Genomic DNA, 20,126 nt, shown 5'->3' on the forward strand with positions numbered 1-20,126 from the left:
ACACAGATATAAACACCTACACAGGGACACACAAAGACACATAAACATACACACACACATACACACAACCCAGCATATATACACACACAGAGACATACACACAGGCACACAGACATACACAAGTACACTCACAGACACATACACACATTCACACACAGAGAGGCATGCACAGATACACAAACACACACACATATACATTCACACACATACAAACATACACATGCACACACACACACACACACAAATATATTTTTAAAAGAAAGAAGTATATATACCTGCCAGCAGTTAATAACTAGTGGTTTATTCATAGCAATGGTTCTCAATCTGCAGGTTGTGACATCTTTGGCAAAACTTCTATCTCCAAAAATATTTGTTACAATTCATAACAGTAACAAAATTACAGTAATGAAGTACCAACAAAATAATCTTATAGTTAGGAGGTCACCGCAACACAAGGAACTGAATTAAAGGGTCACAGCATTAAGAAGGCTGAGAACCACCGCTCTACAGGAAGAGAATGGTGGCAGTTGCCATCTCTTCTGGGCTCTCCTGGCCAGTCACCAGGTTCTTGTACCCAGGCCACACTGTATCATTTTCCTACATCTGAGAAAACTATAATTGGACATTGAAGGATATTGGAGGAAACTATAATAATACATGTTAAATAAATGGAATTGTTCTTCTGCCTCCTCTCCCTTAAAAGGCATAGCTATCAAAAGCTTATGCGTGTCTTGAGAGGGGGTATTCTTCTGTCACTGCTACACACTTCCTTAGGCATGCCAACTCTGTTGGCTCTTGTCGCCCTGTTAAAATTCATCTCTCAGTTACCTGACTCTCTCATTGCACTCCCAAGAGCAGAGCAGTGTATCAGGCACACCTGTACCTATTTGGTTCCAATTTGGTTCCTTTACGGCCTCTTTTGTTATGAATGATGGCTCCAACAGTGAAATTTCCCACCAGGCATTACTAATCGATCATTGCACAGGGGCCTCGTGATGCTCTTCAATTGGAACTCATGGCCAACATAACGCGGAAGACATGGAAAAGCGCACCCCACTCCCTGGGGTGGGGGTGGAGTAGTCTTGCTCTGAGACCTAATTCTGAAGGCTTCCTCAAACGAGAAAGTGTTCCTCAAACCAATATCTGTTCTCTTCAGGGAGCGGGGGGAGGAGGTCAGGTACAGAGAAAGGTTCATCACAGAGACATCAGTAAGTAGCCATATTAAGCCACCTTGCCTTTGGAGATGTCAGAGCAGAGGGAGATGTGTGTTTCCTTCTGTTGGTGGAGGCTGGCGCAGAGAAATGAGAGGCGTCCGAGACACTGAGCAAAACCTCTCTGGTGAAGTGAACCTGTCACACCCCAGGTGGCTTGGAACTTCCTGGTCTGTGCAGTTTCTGGAGCCAAAGGCTCAGATGGGATTCTAACCTCTGTGTTCAGTTCACTGCGGAAGCCAAGTGAAACCATGGCAAGCCCCAACGAATGCTCAGACGACTCAATGCCAGAGAAGACAGATAACATGGCTGCATTTGATGTTTTGGGGACGGTAGGACTTGATGGTTTAGTGTGTCCGTCTACCTTTAGTCATAGCAGGTTGGTTGGGGTCATTTTATATAGACCCACTTGGTTACATGGTTCACCAAGCCAGTAAAACGAGAACTCAGCACCCTCCTGTGCTGAGTAACAGTCCAGGTACACCACAGAGTTCAGCTGTCCCTGGGCTGAGCCAACCATTTGTCTTTGTTGCCTTTAACACATGAAGCCACCTCTAGGAAGAGTATGTTCCTGCCAGTCTCAGGGCCGTGGACAGCAATCCCCTGAGTACCCACACAGGGATGAGAGCTGGTTGCTAAGAGGCAGACATGCTGCAGGTTGGCTCTTCCCTCCCGCTGGCCCTGTTCCAGGAGGAGAGACCTGGCCGGTCTCCATGCAGGGGCTTCAGAAAACCACAGAATGCTTCCGGCTCAGCCTCCCCACATAGGCAGGCCTGGTGCTCTCTTGTCTCCCAAAGATGAAACACATTCCTCTGTTCTGAGCTCCACCATTTCCACTCTTTCTTCCTCACTAAATCCTGAGCCTTGAACCCCCTCCAGAGGAATCAGCTCACAGTGTCAACCCCCATCCCTTAGGCACGGAAGTAGCATCTTCTTCTCTTGAGTCATAAGGTGAATGAAAGCAAAGCTCAGTCCTAGATCTACTTCACAAAGTTCTCTCAGGGTTGAGGAGCAAAAAGGCTAGGTTTAATGATCAAGAAGAATCGTTTCCAGACTTCTTGTTTCTGGATTCAATTCTTGCCCTGAAAGAAACAGGAAGGGCTTGTGTTCAACCTGAAGAGTGTGTGCGCTCATGGGTATGCACACGCATGTGTGGATGCTTCTTTTAAATAAATCTCCAAAGAGCAAGTCTACCTGTGTGGACATATCCTCCCAAGAGCCACAAGTGAGTCTCTGTCTGTCTAGTAGATGCCAAGCCCTGGTCCTCAAGTGATTAGCACTTGGTACTCAGTGGATATCTAGGTGTAAAATGTTATAATTTGGTAGAGTCAAGGACCTCTGAGATGACTTCGATTTGTGGTGCACCAAAACATTCATCATTCTAGAAGAGGATGGGGGTGTAAGGGATGAGAGTTCAAGGGACCACTTTCTTTTTGGGGGGGAGGGGGAATAAAGACTTTCTTTCTTTCTTTCTTTCTTTCTTTCTTTTTTTTTTTATTAACTTGAGTATTTCTTATTTACATTTCAAATGTTATTCCCTTTCCTGGTTTCTGGGCCAACATCCCCCTAACCTCTCCCCCTCCCCTTCTTTATGGGTGTTCCCCTCCCCATCCTCCCCCCATACCACTCTGCCCCCAACAATCACGTTCACTGGGAATTCAGTCTTAGCAGGACCAAGGGACCACTTTCTATTTGTAGCATAATATTCTTTTTGTGGCTTAATATTCTTAAGAATGGCCTAGTAATATCTTCATGGAGTATAAACCCAGAGTTGTTGAATACATAGCTTAGGTCTCCAGAGATTTTCATTCATAATAATTCTTCATGATTACTCGGACAAACATTCTCTCTCTCTCTCTCTCTCTCTCTCTCTCTCTCTCTCTCTCTCTCTCTCTCTCTCTTTCTCTCTCTCCCCCCCATTTATCCTGTTCTACAACTGTCCTGACCCTCAGCTTCTATGAGGCCTATCCCTGACCTCTTAGAGTCTGTGTGTGTCCTACTTAGAGCCAAGTTTTTAACTCCACAAACAATGTTTGGCTTGACTGAGGGTTTCTTTGAAAAAGTAAGATCTTCTGTGTTTAAATAGGACTTTATTCCCAGAAAGCAGGATTGAAGTACAAGTACTGCACTCTGGGGCCACACCCGAAGGACAATAGTCCAAGGAAATGGAGACCAGAAGCAGCAACCCTTTGTGACAGAGCCGCAATACTGGGACTGGTCAGCAGCAAGAGAGTGGGTCAGGGACAGCTTCAGGGGGATCAGAAGAACTCTGAAGGTCCTAAAGCCTCTCCACAGAAAGCTCTAGAGGACAGCAACCTCCAACCCGGGACCTGTTTCCTGAGACCCGAGTTTAAGGCCTTTCCCAAGTGACTCAGTTAGCCATTTCTTGAGTCAGCCAGGAGAGACACCCTTTTCCTCACATGCCTGCCTATCTAGTTTAGTTTGTTCGGGGACTGAAGCTGGCTTGGGAAGCACGCACAGCACAGCTTCTAGCAGCTTGGTGGTAAGAGAGAAATCCTCTGGCTTGGCTAGTGATCAGAGAAAACTACAGTGAGTTAGCAGAGACACCCTGGGGCTGACCCAATGTGACTTCTCTCTGCAGCTGTAGGCAGGGTGAAAGCATGGTGGGAAGGGACAGAGGCACTGCAAAGGCCAGCTCCCTGATAGTACACAGGAGACTCTGAGATCGCTTGCCCTGACTAGTCCTTCCTAGCTACTCCTAGGCTTCTGGAGGGACCCTTTGCCATGGTCTGTCCTTATTCAGTGATATACATTCAAAGTTAAGGGTTAGATTCACACTTAACTTTCTGCTGACTCAGAGAAAAATCTAGGTGGACACTTTTAGAATAATTCAATAGTTTTGCAAATAAATCAAACCTGAGACCCTTTCCCATTTCCCAAAACTTGAGTTCCCCAGGGTATGAAACATGCAACCTAGCTTTTTTTTTCCTTTAAAAAAAAAATCTATCTCTTTCTCTTCCATTAACACAGAACTCTGGGCAGCCCCTGAGATAAGGCGTAATTAATCTCTTTTCAATAACTAATAGGAGTTCTCAGAAGCAGCTGTGACCAAAGGACCTGCTGTCAAGGCTGGCCGTAAGGTCTAGGACTTTGGTTTCTTACTGACTTTGAACATGGCCAATTCTTCCCTACTGTGCTTCCTAAGGCTGAGCAGTGTGGGAGAACATATAGATAATAAGGCTCTCTGCTATCAAATTTGGCCTTTGGACTCATAAGTCACTGTATAAACTTTCCTTAAAGGGTTTCAGTAGGGCTGAGGGCAGAACTCAGTAGCTGAGTGCTTGCCTAGTACATGCAAGACCCTGAGTCAGAACTTCAGCATAGAAGAAAGGATCTTGGTTTAAAATATTACCAGGAAAAGAAAGGGAGGGAGGGAGGGAGGGAGGGAGGGAGGGAGGGAGGGAGGGAGGGAGGGAGGGAGGAAGGGAGGGAGGAAAACTCCTGGATTCTAGAGTAAATGTTATGAAAGAACAATCAGCCAGAAGGGAGGGAAGGTACCACTGGTAAAAGAGTGCACAGACCTCCCATGTGTCTTCATCCCATCCTCATCTATTCCACAGTCAGATCATCTCTTCCTCAACTGACCGTGAGGCAAGGCCGATTTGGGGATGACTTACATCTCACCATGTTAAGCTTGATCCTCACAGAATGACTGTGCAAAGCATCAACTCTACAACAAACCAAATGCTGAATGTCATTAGTGAATATTTAATATTTCAAAAAAATTAAAACTCACCAAAAGATTTCATCACATTGCAGATTCTTTGGCCTGCCTCCTGCTGCACTTGTGTCTAAAGGCTCGAGTGGAAAATTACAATGTGTTATCTTCAGAAGAATCCCAGCTTCTTAGAACTCCAAAGGTCATATAAACCATAATCAAGGAACATGACCAACCTGGGCTGACCCTGGCATCCAAATGAAAACCAAGTGACTAAAGAAGAGATTTCTCCCAGGAAGAACTATCAGGAAAGATGTATAAGAGGAAAGAATGGGCAGAACATGGATCATGGGAAGCCTAGTCTCAGGTCAGCCTACAGACAACATCCCTCAGATGCAGTTCTCCTGAGTCCAGGAATCTTCAAGTCCACATATTACTCCTCTCCTCTGCATCTCTACAGCCATGAGTGTCTTCATGTGCATGTATGGAGCCCACGTGTGAGCAGGTAACCAGAGGGACCAAGGTAGACCAGATGCTGCAATCTAGGTAGAGCAATCAGGTAAAGCAAATTTAAAATTTTTGAATCTATCAAGTGGATCAGGCTTAGCAGGCTAGGGTTGAATTATCCCATTCAGTCCAAGATGGTCCATTGGTGAAGAAGCCACACCAATCAGTATGAGCACGAATAGAAGTGTACGGCAAGTTCAGATGAGTACTTATCGAGGAATGAACACGACAAAAGTTGTTCCTGGACAGGCTGGTGGAGTACTTGCCTAGCATTCAGCAGGTCCCGGACTTAATTCCCAGTACCTTAAGAAAATGTTTCAGGACACATACATCCATAATCTCATATAAGATTTAAAGTTCCTCAGGTGTACCCCTTCAATTATAAAAGATCCGTTCTCTATTCTGTTTACATTGCATTTCTTTCCACATCTTTGAAGGAAGCATTGCGGACTAACTTCCCATTTAACTTCCTTCTGTAGACCGTCACTGTTGATTTTTCCATTTCAACCCCTTCCACCTCAGCACCTTCCTCTGTCCTAGCGAGTACACCTACTGATCCTGAAGAGACTGAGGCATACATTCCTTGAGGTTAAAAGATCATGTCTAATTATCAGTAACTCCAGTGCCTTCAGGGGTGACAAGCGAGGCTGCAGTCCCAAGATGTACTTTGACAGTTCCATGCCAGTAAATCTTTTTCTCGATTTTCACTCTATTGTATTCTTTGGTTAATCAATTGAGAGTCTCTTAGGCAATCCTTCAACCAAATATTTATTGAGTACCTCATCTGTTCCCATCTTGACATTGGGAAGGTTTCAAAATGGTCTCAAACAGTTCAAGTTAGACTGAGGGCTGAAGGTCTTTTGCTTGTTGTGAGAAACAACATTTAGCACACCTGAATCAAGGAAAAGGATAAGATCATAACAGTACAGTGTCATCCAGTGGAGACCACATTCAAGAGCTCGCTGTGAAGTCTACACTTTAAAAACGGAGGAACTGGAGAGATTTTCTATTCATGCCAGGCCTGAGCAGTCAGTATGGTTTCATAGAGGATCATACAGGTTAGTCCTAATCTGAACTGTCCTAATCAGTGTCCACATATATTACCAACATCTCCCAGATAGATTAGTAATGTCTTCCAGGGCAAGGAACGATGACTGCCCACTGAGTGCAACAGTTCCACCTTTCCGGATATGACATACACTCTGTGGCCAAGAACAGATTACCAGAAGAGTGGGGTTTTTTTTTTTTTTGGAGTACTGCTACTAATAGAAAATCTAATGCCATGAAATAATAATTAATGATAATAGTTATTATTAATGATGATGATTTTCCAGAAATAAGTTGGATTTTCCAATGTTGCCAAATTAAGCTCAGAAATAGACTGCCGACTTGGTGGAAGCCAAGTGCTGTGTCTCCTGGCAATTTTGTCAAATCAGAGTTTATGCTGGAGGGCTGATGTTCCAAATGCAGAAACACTGGAAAGCGGAGGGGAATCCATGATCTGAATCAATGTCAGTGGAGAAACCTGGGCAAAGGAGTTCAGCCATCACCAGTGACTCCCCCAGCTACTTGAGCATAGTGGGTAAAGGATATTGCTGGACATTGGCCGTGCTGTCCTCAGGTTTGGCTGACTCCAGATTAGGCAGGTTCCAGGTCGACTGCTGCACAGGAGAAAGAGAACTGATACGACATAGTAAACTTGACATGCAGAAGAGGTAATCAGGCCTAGCACTTTCTCCAGTGCAACTTTGAGCAACAGTTAAGTCTCAGCTTTGCTTTAGAGGTCTACGGAAGGTTTGAAAGTGCCCAAATATTGTTCTGTTCAAGGCATATTAAAATAGAAGACTGTGTGTGCGTGTGTGTGTGTGTGTGTGTGTGTGTGTGTGTGAATCCAAAACACTGGAGAGGCAGTGAGACACATGTACACAGCTGCCTATGGGTGTGATAGTGAGGTAGCAAGAAACACAGGGAGTTTAGAGCGGATTCACGTACAACTACAGCAACAGCACTACCTTTTTGAGACAGGATCTCGCTACATAGCTGTGCTAGTCACTTTCTGTTGCTGTGACAAAATACCTGAGCTAATCAACTTGAAGGAAGAAAGTATATTTTGGCTCATGGTTTCAAGGTTTCAGTCCATGGGCTGCTAGCTGCGGTGGAGCACAGCATCATAGCAGCCTGCAGCACGTGACAGACAGGGGTTCTTGCCTCCCGGAGACTAGGAAGTAGAGAGGCAGAGAAGAAGATGGCAGGGGTGAGACATACTCTTCAAAGCTGTAAATGCATTTTTAAAAGTAATACTCTTTTCTAGTCTGGATAGTTCCCAGATAAATGAGACAAGCTATAAGATTTATTCAATAAAACTACAGCACAGTAGCTGAGCAGTTATCTATTCCATTCCTCTAAACTAATCTATCTACCGACTAGCCAAAATCTCCAAGATACTTGCATTTTAGTATTGGTCTAGCTCTCTCTGCTCCAATGTTTTCCCATAGCACCCTGCCCCCTGACATCCTTTTCTCATGGTGAATCCTCTCTTACTCTTTCTACCCTTTTCCTGGCTGTTATCCAAAGTCCAGCCCTATTCTCTCTTCTGCTCAGCCATTGGCCGATCTGCCTTTATTGACAAGTCAGAGAATAAGTGGGGAGCAATGTTTACACAATATTCAGACAGGAGATACTTAGAATAAACATTACAATACTGTGCTTTGATTGCAACCAGGTAAGGGGGCAGAGAAATCAGCATTTGAATAATACAAGGGTAATCTTTACAAGTATACAATAACATTATGCCATCACAAAGCCACATCCTCAATGACTTACTTCCTCCAACTAGGCTCCACTTTCCACAGTATCCCCATCCAATGGTCTACTCAATTACGGATCTATCAATGGATCAATTCACTGAGAAGGTCATGAACCAGTTGCTTCCCCCAATCCCTATCTCAGTACATTATGCCAGGGACCAAACCATCAATATATGAACCATCTAGGGGAACATTTCACATCTAATCCATAACAGTAGTCCAGGTCCATCTTGAACTTGTGTTGCCCAGGCTTCTGTGGTGGCCTTAAACTCACAATCCTCTTACCTCAGTCTCTCAAAATTAGTCTCTTACCTAATATCTAGGCCCAAAATTTGAGTGAAACTGATTCTTCACCTTGTGCCTTCCTCGTCCACATCCAGCACTCAAGCTGCTCATGAAACCTAAGCTAACTTTGATGAAGAGGGGAATAAAGCATCATCTTGGTAAATGCTCAACAATGCAATCAATGATTAATAAAAATGCATGTCAGTTCCTCTAGTCCAAATTTTCTTACCATGCTAGCTTTATATGTCTGGTGTGATCTCCTTAAACTTGAAGGAGGGAGGAATTTCATACAATAGAATTACTGGCTGGTGCATAGACAACCCTGACTGAACACATTAGCACCCCAATCCAGCATCGAAATTATGTTCTAAGTAATGAGTCACATCTCTGGTCAGATATCCCTTCCTCTTAACACCAACAATGACAGCTTCCTACCAGCTAGGAGTTATTCAGAGTATTTGGCTAAAACCAGAGTTCCATGCAGGGCTAATTTGTATGCCTTACAAAGGATTCCATGAAGCCAAAGAAAATAATGATGAAGGCCTACTGGGAATGCTTGTCAGCTCTCAACAAAAATGTTCAGAGTTTGACTGTTTAAGAATAAAGGAGAGATCCAGTCATGGTGGCACATGCCTTGAATCCCAGGACTTGGGGGAAGAGGCAGGTGGATCTCCGTGAGTTTGTGGCCGGACTGGTCCAGAAGGTGAGTTCCAGGTCATCAAGGAGAGTTACACAGATAAATCTTGTCTCCGAACAAACAAACAAATAAAAGAACAAAGAAGAAAAAAAATCAACAGGTATCATCAAAGAGCTCTGACTCATGGAGAAAATGGCAAAGAATAAAGAGAAGTCTTGGCAGAAGTGGGCTATGCTCTTTAAAGGTATCTTCTTTAAAAGATGTACTTATGTGTGTTGTATATGTGAAGTGTTTGGCTGCATGCTCATTTGTGCACCACATCCAGATCTGTTTCCTGTAGAGGCAAGAAGAGGGTGTCAGATAGCTTGGAACTGCAGTTACAGACAGTTGCAAACCACCATGTAAGTTCTAGAAACTAAAACTGGGTCCTCTGCAAGAGTAGCCAGAGCTCTAACCCTGAGACATTTCTCCAGGCCCAAAAGTAACTTTTAAAGTGAAACACACACATGTGCACACACACACACACACACACACATGCACACACACACTCACACATACACACACATACTCACACACACATATATACACACATATACATACACACATACACACATACACACACATACATACACACACATACATACACACATATACATACACACATACCCACATACACACACATACATACACACACATACACATCATACACATACATACATACTCACATGCATGCACACATGCATATACACGCACACACACTCATCCACACATACACACACATACATACACACATATACATATACACATACACACATACACACATATACATACACACATACATGCATACATGCACAATACACTTATACACGCATACACACATACATACACATACATACACATATAAACATACACACATGCACACGCATACATGTACACATGCATGCACACACACATACATACACACATACATGCACATATACATACACACATACATACACACATACATGCACACATGCACACACACACACACATACACACATATACCATACACACCTTATTATTAGGTAATAGGTGGATCCTCTCCTGCACACCAGATTGTCAACTGTCCTCAGAGCAGATAGCACAGCCACGCCAGCAAGACACATCATTCCCCACAGTATGAGGCTTGTTTGTGAGTTTCTAGGTCATGTTCCTCCACAAAGGAATTTTCTGTTAACCTCAGGGTTGGACTCATTGCTAATACTGTATATCTAAAGCCACTGAACTTGGGGATTTAATAGTAGGTCTGTATCTAGCAACTAAGGCTTCGAGGCTTCCACTATCTGGGTGGACATGGCTGACCTCGCCTAGGTCACATGTCTGAAGGCGACTGATGTTGACCCTTCTAGAAAGATCTCAGCTGAGATGAATGGAGGAGCTCACGGGTATCTGTCTATAGTCAGCAAGCTATCCTGCAAAAGACTCTAAGTAGCAGTAAACAGGAAGAAGTAACGAGTCACTTTGTTCATTACACCCTGGCTAACCAAAGCAAGTGGCTCGCTCATAGAGCCCTGCTTCAGAGTGTGACAGTCACACGGTAAATGGTGGGAATGGACAGCTTGCCACTTAATGCAATCAGTCTAACAGGAAGGTTGCAACACCTTCTAATTAATAAGGCGGGGGAGGGACTATGAGGAATGGCCATGTGACCCACCAGCCACTCTTCCCTAAAGCTTTCTTCAAGCCTTGAACACCAATAGGATGAGGGGGAGGGGCCACATTATTTTTTTCAAGTGAGCTAGCTGAACAGCACACATTTTCCCAAGGCTGTCCTGCTCTATTCAGAATAAAGACTCAGGCAATAGGCCATGCTTGGATGCCTCAGACCATCTGCCAACAAAAACAGAAAAAAAATTAATTATGAATGGTGTCTTCCCATGCCGATCACTTATTGTAAAGGATTTCTCTGGCTTGTTTATAATAGCTGTTGCCTTAGGGTGCATGCTGTATAAATTGTCTGATTACAGGATACAGAGCGCTTCTTAATAGGCCTCAGCTGATTAGGAGAAGGGAAAGAAATTAAAGAGGCCATTTCCCTTTAGGTATGCAAATACCTTCTAGAACAAAGGACAAAGATAGGATAGCCCCTGATGAAGCCCACCCTCTTTCCTTTCTACCTTGGATTATGTAGCAGGCAAATCATAAGCTTCACTGCATGCCTCAGTTGAGATGTGAATGGTCCAGTAATTGACACAGTACTCACACCAGAAATGCCTGCTACACGTGGGTCTACAGGAGCCCCCTGGGCAGCCCTGCCGCAAATCGTGTGGCGTTTGCAGCTCTCTGAATCGCTTCTAACTGTGTGTAATTTTACTCTGGCTCAGGGAGCTAACCCTATTTGTGTCTCATTGGCCTTGTCATCTCTGAATCAAGAGAATGCCTGCCAGCTACTAGCAGGAAGGCTGTGGGAAGGCAGACTGACTATGAATAAGAAACAGAGTCGCTGAGGTGCAGGATGAGACTGGAGCTTGCTTCTCCCTTCCCAGTCACATACTCATACCCTAACAGACAAATCTCATGGGCGTGCATACCTGTGTACACCTTTGTGGACATGGAACCGCCTGCGTTCCCGAGATTTTTTTTCCTCCCCTTTGAACATGGTCAAGGGTGATTTCAAGGGTTTATTTCATCTAGCCCAGTTGGTTTTCCATGCTGTGGGTTCCACACCTGATGATTCAAGAGAAACAGAGAGAAAATATTAAGGAGAAAACATCTGTTCTGAACATGTGGATCAACTGTCTACGTTCTGTAGAATAACAGACATTGGCACAACATTTACAGTGTGCAACATATTACAGTCATTTAGAGTTGATTGAAAGTACATGGGAGTGGTGAAGGTGTAGCTCAGTGGTAAAATATGATAAACCCCTCCCCCTAGACACACACACATACACACACACACACAAGAAAATGAAGACACCCCAAGTAGATGAGAGGATATGTGTAGGTTACGGTTAAATACTACACCACTTATTTACAAGACCTGGGTACCTGTTGATCCATGGGGCTCCCAGGACCATTCCTCTATAAACGCGTGCTAGTCTGCTTTCCATAACTGTGATAAAATACTTGAGGGAATCAACTATCAAGAGAAAGGTTTATTCTAGCCTATACCATTAATGTTTCAGTCCGTGGTCACGTGGCTTCGTTGTCTCAGGGCCTGTGGTAAGGAAGAATATTATGAACACACGATGGAGCAGAACTGATTCTGTCACAGTGGCCAGGAAGCAGGAGAGAAGCATCTCTACCAACCTGTGACGCCGCTTATGGAGTAAGCTTCCTGTGAGACCAGAGCCCTCAAGAGCCCACCACTTCCGGATTGTCCAACCTCTGAACACTCCTATACCATTGGTGTGGGAGGGGACATTTAAGACCATAACTGCCATGGAGACACAGCTATGACTTCACTTCTTCAAGGAGAAAAGACTTCGCAAGTCTTTATTCTTAATTAGCTATGGTAATTAAGATGGAGAAGAAGATAGGGCTAGTGAGGTAATTCACAGTCAGGGCTCTGCAGTGAGGTCACTGCAGAGAGGACTTTTCAGTGAGGAGTCCACAGTGACTCTCTGCAGTGACAGGGCTCCATGGTGATAGGGTTCCACAGTGATAGGGCTCTTCTTTGACAGAGCTCTGCAGTGAAAGGGCTGTACAGTGACAGAGCTCTGCAGTGACAGGACTGTACAGTGACAGGGCTCTGCAGTGACAGGGCTCCACAGTGACAGGGTTCCACAGTGACAGGGCTCTGCAGTGACAGGGCTCTGCAGTGACAGGACTCTGCAGTGACAGGGCTCTGCAGTGACAGGACTCTGCAGTGACAGGGCTCTGCAGTGACAGGACTCTGCAGTGACAGGGCTCTGCAGTGACAGGGCTCTGCAGTGACAGGACTCTGCAGTGACAGGGCTCTGCAGTGACAGGGCTCTGCAGTGACAGGACTCTGCAGTGACAGGGCTCTGCAGTGACAGGGCTCTGCAGTGACAGGGCTCTGCAGTGACGGGGCTCTGCAGTGACAGGGCTCCACAGTGACAGGACTCTGCAGTGACAGGGCTCTGCAGTGACAGAACTCCACAGTGACAGGGCTCTGCAGTGACAGGGCTCTGCAGTGACAGGACTCTGCAGTGACAGGACTCTGCAGTGACAGGGCTCTGCAGTGACAGGGCTCTGCAGTGACAGGGCTCTGCAGTGACAGGACTCTGCAGTGACAGGACTCTGCAGTGACAGGCTCTGCAGTGACAGGCTCTGCAGTGACAGAACTCCACAGTGACAGAACTCCACAGTGACAGAACTCCACAGTGACAGGGCTCCACGGTGACAGGGCTATGCAGTGACAGGCTCTGCAGTGACAGGGCTCTGCAGTGACAGAACTCCACAGTGACAGGGCTCTGCAGTGATAGGCTCTGCAGTGACAGGGCTCTGCAGTGACAGAACTCCACAGTGACAGGGCTATGCAGTGACAGGCTCTGCAGTGACAGGGCTCTGCAGTGACAGGGCTCCACAGTGACAGGGCTCCACAGTGACAGGCTCTGCAGTGACAGGGCTGTACAGTGACAGGGCTCTGCAGTGACAGGGCTGTACAGTGACAGGGCTCTGCAGTGACAGGGCTCTGCAGTGACAGAACTCCGCAGTGACAGGGCTGTACAGTGACAGGACTCTGCAGTGACAGGGCTCTGCAGTGACAGGGCTCCACAGTGACAGGACTCTGCAGTGACAGGGCTCTGCAGTGACAGGACTCTGCAGTGACGGGGCTCTGCAGTGACAGGACTCTGCAGTGACAGGGCTCTGCAGTGACAGGACTCCGCAGTGACAGGGCTCCACGGTGACAGGGCTCTGCAAGGAGTCCTCCATGAAGAAGTAAATGCTCTATGTCCTGGATTTTATGCACTAGTAATAAGTTACTAACAGAAAGAAGAACTTGTTTGCTTAGTTTGCTGTTTGTTTGTTGTTGTTTCTTTTGTTTTATTTGAGACAGGGCCTCTCTGTCCCAGAACTTACTATGTGGCTCATATCTGCCTGGAGTTTGAGGAAGTCCTCTTACCTCAGCCTACTGAAACTCTTAGCACTTGTCTGGATTGCCCTTCCTTGCTTTACAACTTACTCACCTCGTATGCATTCAGTCAAAGCTTCCTCAGAGCTAATTCACATTTACTAGCTACCTAAGAATTGCCCATCCCAGCCCTGTGCACTCACTCCCCAGTGACTTAAATAGTGGCCATCCAAGAATCAGGAACTTGGGCAGAATTCTGCTGGGTGCCCTGCCTCAGGCTCTCTCAGAAGGCTACAGTCAGTATTGACTGAGGCTCCAGCATCATCTCCAAGCTCAACAAGGGAAGGCTATGCTTCCAAGCTTGCTCTGTGGTTGTTGGCAGGACTTGGATCTTTGTAGAGTGTGGCAGACAACCACAGGCAGTTCCTTGCCAAGTGATCCTCTCCACTCAGGGAAGCCACACAAAGAGAGCCAGAGAGAAGCCGGCAAGATGGAGTGAGAACCTTGCATGATCTAGTCTCTGAAGTGGGAGGAACTGCAGTGGCTGCATCCTGTTGAACAGTCACTGTTCTACCCACGCTCAATGGACAAAGGCCACACAAGGATGTATGCATCTGGGGACAGAGTCATTGGGAGCCATGTTAGGTGACATTTAGAAGACCCCTTTCATCATTTACTAATTTTAAAAGTCTCAAACTCTCTTGTCGTGCCCTCTCAGAGGACCAATCCCCAAAGCTGGTTCATACTGTTACCCTTGGCAACCCTGGTTCTCTCTCTGTATTTTATAAATGATGGATTTGCTCACCACTCAAATACCAATTCCAGTGTCACTTGCTTGGGAACATAGATCTTCCAAGCACTGTTTGGAAAGTAGTTATTTTCAGTCATTAGCTTTCTATCTCCCTCGATTTGTTTTCAGGGGCGTTGCTAACAAAATTAACTACTTAGTCACTTGCTTATTTCTGCTCCTTCTACTCCAGGTTAGAAAGCACCATGAGGCAATGAAGAGACCTGGCCTGAATTATATTCCCGGAGCAGCGCTCATAGCAGAATGTTTGATAAATCAGGAAGAAATTTAGTGAATCTCATATAATATAGATAGCTGCATTAGCCAAGGGTCTCTAGGGTCATAGAACTTATGGAATGAATCTCTCTCTCTCTCTCTCTCTCTCTCTCTCTCTCTCTCTCCATATGTATATATATATATGTGTGTGTGTGTGTGTGTGTGTGTGTGTGCGCGCGTGCGCACACACACACACACACACACACACACACACACACACAAATAAAGGGAATTTATTGAAATAGCTTTCAGGCTGCAGGCCAACCAATCCATCAATGACTATCTGCGAAGAGAAACTCTAAGAACCTAGTAATTGCTCAGTCTCACAAGGCTGTGTCTTAGCTGCTGTTCTATGCATGCTCGATTCAAGAAGAGGTAGACTTAAATGCCGGTGAAGGAACTGACGTGCTAGAAAGGCAAGCGGGCAAAGATCAAAACCTTCCTTCTTTCAAGTTCTCATTTAAGCTCCCAGCAGAAGGTGTGGCCCAGATTAAAGGTGTGTGTTCCTGGCTTAAGATCCAGATCAAAAGCCTATGTCTTCCTGACTCAAAAGTCGGGACTAGAAGTGAACTCACTCACAGCAAGCCAAGAAGAAAACCTCTCAAAGCTGAGTCCAGCATTTCTGGGTTGTAGCTCATTCCAGAATAGTCAAGCTGACAACCAAGAGTAGCCATCACAACAGCCCTAGTTCCAATGTTCATACAGGTCTTTTTTACCCCCCCCCAATGCCTCAGTTTCCCAATATATAAAATAAGAATGCAGCTCTTCCAACTTCCTTAGGCCAAAGAGAAGTTAAAGGTATCTAGAAAATATAAACACAACATCATTTTTTAAAACATGTAGTTACTAGGGCCAAAAGTCCTCTTGCAAATCGAACTTAAGTCTAGCAAAGTCTAAAGGAAACCAGTCACGAGAGCCTCCATCTACAGTCCCAAAACTTGAGTGGTTGAAACAGTAGGATTGCAAGCTCTAGGCCGAGATGCTTGGTATAGTACGGCACTTTGGTAAAAGAAAAACGAAAAGGGGAGGGGGGTGGACTGGAAGATTCCAGAATCCAGACTCACTCCAGGGTGAAACGAAACCTCCGTTCTGGTGTTGATTTTTATCATGGACTAAGCTAAAACAAAGGCTACAGAATCCGAGGACTGAGTGAGGCCAACTCCATTTTGCAAAGAAAAACCAAGGCACTGCCTCGGAGTAGGAAACTTCCTAGGTAACTTCTAAATCTACAAGGAAAGAAAACGCAAGCCACTGGATGCAACCTAGAAGAACCCCTCTGCTTGCCGCCCTTTACGCCATACAGACTGTGAGGCTTTACATCCTGGATGGATGAGTAGATAGAGCAATGGGCAACAATCAGATACATTGTTGCTGGAAGAAGCTGGGGTTTGGCATAAGTGTGCTTGTTGTAAAGTTTCCCACTGTGTGGAGATGGCAGCAGAAAGGTAAAGCCTCCACATCGATAGAGTGAGTACTCGAACCCTGTTATATATGCTCGGTAAATGCTCTACTACTGAGCTAAGCCGTATGTCCAACCTCTTCTCTGTTTTTCGAGTCAGGCTCTGACTAGGTTGCCCATGATTCCTTGAGCCCATGCTGCTGTCCAGGCTGGTCTGGATCTACGTCTGAAATCCAACCTAAGCACCTGCATAGCTGGGATGTCAGGCATAGCTCAGACTCTCTGGATCCCCCACTTTCAGACGGGTGACTCCAGCTTCTGCTCTGCGAATCTCTCCCTGAGTTCCAAGCTCAGGGAAAGGCTGTGCTTGTTCTAACTCGGGTTTCTTCGCACAGTTCCAAGGGGCAGGGACTATTTTGACTCTTCTCGTGTCATTGAGGTATAAGCTCAGAGAGGTGAAGTGGAAGATTCTGGAGATGTCAGGTTATACAGACTCATGTATCATTTTGCTAAGACAGACTCACGTGGTGTTTTGCTGAGGCAAGACCTGTGGGAGGACACATGATGTTTGGAGAGAGTCTAAATAGGACTCATTGGACAGTGATGTCAGGCTTGCATAACTAGCTTTGCAGCGCTTGAATCCCCCCAGCTCCGCCCCTTCTAGCCCACTGTCCAAAGGTAGGGGAGAAAAGATGGTAAGTAGGACAAGGGGATGTGGGCCTGTTTAGAAGCAGTTCCTTGGAGTAATTCCAATCTCCATTTGTGGGGATACCAGTGGTCCAGTTCAGTAGTGTCAGGATACCAAACACAAATCAGCAGTGATGGCACGATCTAGCAGAAACAGCCAGGCCTCCGCCAAATCTGCACAAGTCAGCAGGAGCAAGAGGGCCAGCCAGGGATGCCAAGAGAAGTTCTCTGCCACGCCTTTCTCAAGGAAGTGAAAATCAGTGAAGACTAAGATTCGAGACCAATGGAGCTTTGCAAAGCTAGCTATGCAAGCTCACAGTCACTGTCTGTTGAGTCTTATTCATACTCTCTCCAAACATCACGCATCCTCCCATGGGTCTTGCCTCAGCAAAATAGCGAAGGAGCCTGTCTTAGCTAAATACCACGTGAGTGTGTATCACCTGACATATCCAGAAACTTCCACTTCAGAGAGGTTAACTAGCTTGCCCAAGGTCACACAGCTAGGATTTAATCTCGTCATGACCCCAAGTCATCTCATTTTGAAGTATCATGCTCACTGTCATTTACAGGCCTCTAAGATTTCACTAAATGCCCAGGCAAACCATGTTCCTGATGTACCTATGGGTGATGAGCTCCTTAGTGGCTGTGAACAGTGCACTCCCAAAGGAGATACAGTTCCAACGTCTTCCTTCTGGTGACCAGATAAATAAGATGGGATCCACCCACAAAATGCAATATCATTTGGCAATAAAAAGAAATAAAAAACTTGATAGCAACTACAGCATGGGGGAACTTTTAAAATAGCATACTTAGTGGAAGCACAGGAGCCAACCAAAGACCACATGCAGCTTCGCCCATGTATGTGGCTCACCCAGAGGAGGTCGAGCTACAGAGGTAGCGAACATGAGCAGTCGAGGCTGAAGTACAGGGAGATTTGTGAGCAACAGATACAGCGCAGGACACTTTCCAAGGCAAATGCTCTAAAATTGACTCAAGTGATTGTTTTTCTACCATTGAGCTCAAAGTCATGAACCCTTGGAGAAAGTAGTTCCTATGTATACAATTTCCATCTCCACAAAGCTATTAAACACAGCCCTACTGTACAGCATGGTGACCATTGCTAACGAGGGTGGAGGGTGTTTTTGAAAGCTGCCAGGAGTGTGAACTTTGAATGTTCTCATGGTAGAAATAGAGAGTGTATGAAGTCCTGACGCCTGTGTGCACGCTGCCGCCGGTGGGTGCAGCTAAGCTGCTTGGCAGTTTCCGAAGGGCGGATTGCACAGAATGGACACAATTGTTGCCTTTTGTTTACAACAAGAAATCCTGAAGAAGTGAAGTTAACCCAAGCAACAACCAAAGGCCCTAAGTGAAGAAGGTTTAGGATGCGAAAAGTATGGGCTGCAGACGAAGTGTTCGTCATTACGCTTTTAACTTTGACTTTCAAACAAAACCAAGCACTTTTATTTTGCTCCTGCAGGAAGAATCATTCTTACACTTCTTTTCTCCTTTTAGTTATTTGAAAGTTAATGATTTTTTAAACAAAAACATATGCAGCCCCCACTGACCTGGAACTCCCTATGTAGACCAGGCTGACTTCAAACTCACAGAATCTGTCTGCCTCTGCTTCCCTAGTGCTAGGATTAAAGGCCATGCCTCATGCTTCTACTATTTGAAAAGCTCAATGAAAAGCTTCCCTGACCTTGCTTGATCTTCCTGTCAGCTGGGGCTGGACTACTGGTAATGCTTGCTAACACTCAGTGCATGTGCAATTGTAGAATAAAAAGTTTCCATCCATCCCCACCAAGACTAGGACCTGACCTATCCAATCTCTGCATAGACCCAAAGACTCTTGGGGATGGATTCTGAATTTCCTATTGCTAAAATTGAACCTACTTTCTAGCTGACTTTGAAGTTATGGGATGTACAGTTGTGGGACATGATAGATCCCGGCTTCATCACTCAACTCAGAACATGAGAGAAAGGAATGTTGTGGCTGGTGCTGACAATATCCTACCTGGTCTCCTGGCTCCAACCAACTTTTAGCCCTCAACATTCAACTTACTGGGCTTACTGGATCCAGTACCCAGAGCTGCTGTGGGTTTTGTGCAGCATGACGTGGCAATGGCTCTCTGCCGGTACCTCCATAGGGACACCTCAGCTTTCTGCTGCTCCCATGAGAACACTGGGGTGAGGTCATCATTTCTCCCTCCCAAAAGCTTTCCAGTGCATAGAACCCCAGTTGCCCAGAGCAGCAACCTGTCCCCTACTGCTATTTCTCTGGTTTTGTGCCTTATCCTGCCCAAAGCGCTCAGATATTAGGTCTACCATTATAAATGCTTCCCTGATTAGAAATGGGAAGTGCATTTAGATGACATTAACTCTAAAATGCAGACAGAGTTAAGTGGACAGTCTTCCACAGCATCGGTGGGTCTTACCTGTCAGCCACAGCCTGAACAAGACACAAGGGCAACCTCTTCTGAACAAGAGGGCTTTCACGAGCAAGCTACCCTTGGCTTCACCTGCAACATTGGCCCTTGCATTTCTCCAGCCCGGCACCTCTGTTCTTCAACTCTTCCTTGAGGCCAACCAGATTTTGGACTTAGCAATGTTCCACAGTCATGCAAATTAATTCCTTAAAAATGCACACATACACAACACAAGGATATAAATGTACATGCACGCACACATACACATATAAGCACACATGTATATTATACACATACATGGGCACGGACACGGCACAGCCACACATGCAAACATAAACACATATGCATTGCATGCACACGCACACACATGTAATCCACAGGCACATATACAATGTGAGTTCTAAT

At 45.5% G+C, this 20,126-nt stretch overlaps 1 protein-coding gene across 2 annotated transcripts in view; it reads right to left on the reverse strand.

Annotated features, from left to right (window-relative positions):
- Positions 1-20,126, reverse strand: part of LOC102553444 (uncharacterized) — a 101,993-nt gene that overhangs the window by 35,641 nt on the left and 46,226 nt on the right. Inside the window, exons 2-3 of one of the 2 annotated variants that reach the window (XM_063278590.1) lie at positions 11,697-11,832; positions 10,782-10,995 (exon numbers count right to left, since the gene is read on the reverse strand). The gene's annotated coding sequence lies outside the window, so the exon portion shown is untranslated. Of the gene's footprint in view, positions 1-10,781; positions 10,996-11,696; positions 11,833-20,126 lie in introns of those variants that run through there. The other variant, XM_063278591.1, reaches the window with a different exon arrangement.

Source organism: Rattus norvegicus, chromosome 19 (assembly GCF_036323735.1).
Source record: "Rattus norvegicus strain BN/NHsdMcwi chromosome 19, GRCr8, whole genome shotgun sequence".
NCBI lineage: Eukaryota > Metazoa > Chordata > Mammalia > Rodentia > Muridae > Rattus > Rattus norvegicus.